Source organism: Eptesicus fuscus, chromosome 16, assembly GCF_027574615.1.
Source record: "Eptesicus fuscus isolate TK198812 chromosome 16, DD_ASM_mEF_20220401, whole genome shotgun sequence".
NCBI lineage: Eukaryota > Metazoa > Chordata > Mammalia > Chiroptera > Vespertilionidae > Eptesicus > Eptesicus fuscus.
Genome location: NC_072488.1, coordinates 38084560 through 38090808, shown reverse-complemented (window position 1 = coordinate 38090808; position 6249 = coordinate 38084560).

Genomic DNA, 6249 nt, shown 5'->3' with positions numbered 1-6249 from the left:
CCCACAGGTGGTTTTGTTGGTTTGTTTGTTTTTTTGAGAATTTAAGCCCAAAGGACAGCAGCACTTGTGTGTTAAGTAACAGCCAGCCCCTACATTTGTTACCTGATTGACAACGGAAGGCACTTGTGTTTGTGACCCTTGGTCTTCTCTGAATGTACAGCTGGAAAGAGAACAGGCCAAGTGGAGAACCAGGGCACCAAATCCAACTGAAGGGAAATTGAGGGACAGGGGGGGTCAAGGCTGAATGAATTTGACATAAGCAGACTATGAGCAGAAAAGTAATTCTGAAGTTAGCAGAAGACCCAGCACAGTCCTGACCGGCTGTGTGTCTGGTCCCATGTCAAATCCCACCACCTTCATCAGGCCCACCCTGATCTCAATCAGATGTGCACTCTCCCTCCTTGGAACTCTGCAGCACACGATGTGTGCCTTTCCTGTGGCCTGTTTCATTTTCTACCCCGCATGGTGTCCTCACCTGTGAGAGGGGATCGGGTGGATGACTCCTGAGGGTCTTTTCAGCTCTGACATTCTGTGATTTTGTGTCGTAAGCATCTTTTGTTTTTGCCTGACAAGTAATTTTTTTTCTTTGAGGAATTGCCTAAAATCCCCTGGATCAGATGGTTCTTAAGGGCCTCCCAAGACAGGGAGGGTGGGGAGAAAGGGAGGCATGAAGCCCAGGCCTGGCCAACTCTCGTCCCCTCCTCTAGTCCTCATAGATGTGACCCAACCTGAGGTGGTCTGAGCCCATGTCTGGGATTTCTGAGAGGAGGCTGGGAGAGAGAGGCTCATTCTTTCCCTGCGGTGTCTCTAAGCTTGGCGAAGTAAGCCTGGGGCTGTGTATGTTTACAGTCCTCATACTAGAAGAGCTGGAGAACCAGATCCGGAAATGGGAGAAACCCAGGAAGGCCAGGCAGCGATGATCAGCGAAAGCCATGCTGCTCAAGTGCTCCGATTAGAGTGCAGGCCTGCACTTTTCATGTTGAATTGCTTTTCAGCTCTTCTGTGATATTAAATATCCTCTCAAGATTCATGTTTTTGGTCAGGATCATTGACTTGGCCTAGTGTAGGTCATGTGCCTGTGTTCCGGCTGGTAATAGGCAAGGAGAGTTCTGGTTTCTGCTGTGGCTTCTACTGGACTCATTGGCTTCTAGTGTGAGGAGGGGCCCGACACTCAGAGTGGGGTGGGCTTCCCCCAATTTCAAAGGATGTTTAGGTGCTGGGTAGCCAAAAAGAACTCTACTATAGTCCGTCTCTTAGGCGAAGGAATGCCCAACATCCACAGACATGCGTTATCTTGTGCTCTCAAATTTAAATAAAAACACTCCCATCCAAGATAATGCAACCATCTCTCTTACAACAACAATAAAAATGTACTCATTTCCTCCCCAAATGAGGACAGCTGAAAGTTTCATCAGTTATTGAATCTGGCCCAAGTCCAAACGTGTAGGTGATGATGCATTTTTCCTCTGAGTTTCATCATCACCCTATCTCAACGTTGTAAAGTGTAGGCTAAATTTTAAAGTTCACCCTCACTGATATGCTTTAAATGCAATAATGAAGAGGAGGGAGACAAAAGAAAAGGACAATCGCTAAAAAGTCTATATATGATACAGCAAGGAAGGAAACACCAGTAGAGGCTACAATCTTCATTTTTACTGCTGGTAATGAATCTGTATTGGTATTTACAATTTCCCTTCTCCGCTATCCATTCCAGTTCTCCTTTCCTTCAAGCTGACCAGGATTCTTTACCTGGTGGGTTAACCACATGTTCACTCATGAGGAGTCGGCCTTGGTGATCTTGCCTGTGTGTAGTGTAGAACCTCTTCACTAACTTGTATCTCTGCCACAATAGTGATGAGGTGCCCGACGGGACCTCCTGGGCTCAAGTCATATTCCTCCTCGGTCGCCTTTTGCTGATCTGACCAAAAAAAAAATAGGTATGATTTTGATTCATTCACACTGGACGGCTATCGTTGTGTTGGCTGTTGTCATTTTTTATTGGACAGTCTAAGGGAAAAGAAGTCAGCGCCCCTGACTAAGTAGGTATTGCATGTTTTAAACATCGCGGCCCACTGGTTGAAAATGGCCAGTGTGGAGGAAGGAACTTTGCTTGGCCTAATCCACGCCCGTCTCACTGGCAGAAATGACATGCGCAGAGGAAGCTGCCTGGGGTCAAGACAATGACGTTGATTTTGGACTTAGATGAAAGCAAGACATTCCGATGGTGCTGACTTCTAGTCAGTTGGAGACACGGAGCTGAAGTTGAGGAGTCAGGGCTGGAGGTGAAGATGAGATCGTCAGTCATATAGCCCAGCTACAGCTAAAGCTCCTGTTATGGGACAGACCGAGTTCGTCCGCCGGTGCTAGCAGAGCCAAACACTAAGCACCAAGGATTGCAGTGGAGAAATCACTGGCTGTTTTACTGATGAATGGCACCACCCAGGAGAACAAGCCCGAACGCCCTGATGGCATGTCGGTTACAGATCACATAGGTCATACAGGCACCGTGAGTTAGGAGTTTGGGGTCATGCTGGAAGCTGGCGGGTTGCAGATGAGGTAAGGCTAAGAAATCATTTCTTCAGGCCTTGAAGACAGACAGCTCCAGGGCTGTTGCACGGTCCCTCTGTCTGGTTTCATGAGAAAGCAGCCCCGGGTGTCATTTTACCTTAGGGCTCAGGAACTGAAGCATAATTTAGGTCAAGATGTTATCTTTAGGCCCAGAGATCTGGACCATGTGGCCATTAGTCAGGTCCGGGCTACTGTTTCCTTCTTACTTGGGGGTTGCTGATTATCCGGGGGACAAGGTAGGTTTCTAAGGGGAATGTATACACTGGTGGGCCAAAGTAGGTTTACTGTTGTGAGTATGTGAAATAGATTTTATTCTTGTTTTATTATTTATTAATTATTGTATTACTTTTCATATGAACATGTGATTAGAGAGAGAGAGAGAGAGAGAGAGATGATTTGTAGGATTGGGATTTAAAGTCCTAAGGATCCTCCGTTTCACTACAGACAGGACAGAGATTGCATAGGCATGGAAGGGATTGTAAGGCTGGAAAAGCCAAGGATGGTTGCTGTAATTAATATTCATTCTTTCAGCTATTTTACCAGAACTTCAGAAATTTGCATCTAGCATAAAAAGGTGAATAGGTTTTGCAAATGGTACGATGTCCATTCTGCAGCAGCATCTATGTGCCGCCTACATATTTCATGTCTAACATTTGTTTTTTCTGACACTGCCTGATCATAGGGTAATTTTGTGATACTAATGTAGTATTTACCCCCATATTTCCTCCTCCCCCATCCTCAAGCGTTCACTTTCATCAGGGGAGGTTTGTGGAAAGCTGAAAGAAGAAGTTGCCTGCAAAACACTTCCCTTTTTTGCTTTGTTTTCAAAAGTTTAACCCCCTGAGATGACTTAGTGTAGAGGAGCAAGGAAATGGCTCTGAGGGGAATCTGAGCCTCCTCAGGCTGGGGAAGGGGTCCAGGTTCGTTCAACCACTGGGCCCTGGGCAGCACCCCGGGGAGGTGGCCAGACCTCAGCACAGTGAGTGGTTCCCAGCCTCACCAACCACCCATATGTCCCCAGAGTGGCATGTAAACTTGTGGGCTACTGGAACTGAGGGAATCCGGTAAACTGAGACAGTAGAGGCCTTGGCAGTGACCAAAGATGACCCCACACTGCAGGGTCTATCCAGGGTCATGGATAACTTGAAACAGAATTTCCTGTTGGTTTGGAGTTGAAATTAACTAGATTTAGATCATTTATTCCATAGTGGAGATTTTTAAAAGTTGTAGGGGATGAATATATTACATCAATAATACTGCCCTGATCATCATTGTGCATTTAGCCTTTTTTATACTATACACAGGGGGTTTTTTTTGTTTGTTTGTTTTGTGTTTTTTTTTTAAGGTAGATTCACAGAAGTAGAATTACAAATTGAAAGGATATAGATATTATTAAGGCTCTTGATACATGACCTAAATCTCCTCTTCTGGATGGGTTGTACCTTTTCAGATTTGTATTTCAAAACTAGGACCTCTGGCCTGGCTGGAATGACTCAGTGGTTGAGCATCAACCTATGAACTAGGAGGTCATGGTTCAATTCCCAGTCAGGGCACATGCCCAGGTTGCAGGCTCGATTCCCAGTGTGGGGCATACAGGAGGCAGCCGATCAATGATTCTCTTCCATCATTGATGTTTCTGTCTCTTTCTCCTTCTCCCTTTCTCTCTGAAATGAATAAAAATATATTATAAAAAAATGAACAAACTAGGGCCTCTCTTCAGTGGGGTGGGGTTGAGGGGGCAGATTGGAAAACTGTTAGGAGGCTATTGCAGTAGTTCATATGAGACATGAGGAAGGGCCAGTAAGAGTGTGGCCGTGGGGAGGAAGAAAGGCGAAAATTCCAGTGTCATTGAGGAAGCGATATCAGTAAACCATCTCCCCTTGTGGATGAAGGAGAGAGCAATCAAGAACACCTTGCTGATTTCCAGCTTCAAAATCAGAGTAGATGAGAGAGAACCTACCAGCCAAGAGGAAGTGTGGCTTGGTGGCATGAGCCTGTTTTGTGGATCTAGTTGATCTAGTTTAAATCTCCGCTTCCCAATTCATTAGCTGTGTGGCCTTGGGCGAGTTGTTGAAACTCTCTGAGCTCATTTGCCTAGATTTACTCATTTGTGAAATGGCCATAGTAATTTGTCAGTCTCCCAGGTTACTGTGAGGATTAAATGTGAAAATGTTTTTAAAGCACTTGGCCTATTGTGGTTTTAAAGACATTAAAGAGGGTCTGGCTGGGCCGCATGCCGAGGATGAAACATTTGCTGCTCCTGAGGATGAAACATTTGCGAAATAATGTTTTTTCCTCAAAGTGACACACTACCTGAGTTATGCTCAGTTTTTTGGCGAAGTTTGACACACCAAGCTCAAAAGGTTGCCCATCACTGGGTTAGAGCATTGTCCCAATATACCAACGTTATGGGTTCAATCCCCAGTCAGGGCACATATAAGAATGAACCAATGAATGCATAAAAAAGTGGAACAACAAATCAGTCTCTCTCTCTCTCTCTCTCTCTCTCTCTCTCTCTCTCTCTCTCTCTCTCTCTCTCTCCATTCCTCCCTCCCTCCCCCTTCCTCTCTTTAAAAATTAAAAAAAGAAATTAAAGAAAACTGATACTATTGATAGAATAAGATGTAAAGACTTAGGGAATAAAGAGTATATGTGGTTTGAGATAAATTGTGTTTAAGATACCTGCAGGAGATTGCATGCAGTAGACTTCATCTTTGTATACTTCTCTTTTTAAGGAGACCTAGAGGCATGAGAAGGACTAGGAAACAGAGGGTGGTGATCCTGCTCTTGGGAGTAAAACCAGAGGGCAGTGTTGCAGTTATCAAGTACTACCACAAGGTGGAGTCCATTTTGTCGCATAGAGCTCCTCAGACTTGACTGCCACGGTGGAAGTGCAGCATTTCTCTGCAAAACATCCAGGGAGCATCCCTTCTGTGCTCAACTCTGCTTTCCAGAAGTTCCCTGACTTGTATGGTGGGGGCTGCAGCCTTTGGGAGGGCAGGCAGTTTCCTTCCCACCATAGGGTTTTAGGCTTTCACCTGGTCAGGGAAGTTTTCCTTCCAGATGGTCACTGAGGCACCTGACTAGGTGCGGAGTGAACTGCACACTGGGTTTCCTGAGAGCTACAAGTACTTTTCTACTTCTGAAAGCGGACTTAGGAAACAGGGAACATTTCACAGAGTTCAAAAGATTTCTTGGTGACGTATTGTAAACTCTTCCCCACCTGCCTCTTAAAAGAAAATGAGGACATTGAATCCGTTGAAAAGGGAATATCTGGCTGCAAGCACAGATCTTCCCTTCAGAGTGTTGGGGCACAGTAAACCTCCTTTATCTAGAGAAAACAAAATTTCTTGTTAACGGGAATTACACTGTTATCAGCATTACACTAGTATAAATGGAATGTATGTGTGTCCCCTCCCCAAATCTATATGTTAAGGCCCTAACCCCCAGTGTGGCTATATTTGGAGTAAGAAAGTAGTAAAGGTTAAATGAAGTCACAGTCTTTTTAAAAAAGGTAAAAATAAGCATACAAGTAACTAGAATGCAAAACATTATAAGTCTTGGGATAGATATCATTTGGGGAGTCATCTTAGCTTACTAGCCATTTATTCCCCTTTCTCTAGAACCTGTCCACCTGCCCTGGGGAGGGGCAAGCAGCAGCTGATGAAGAAAGAGACTCTG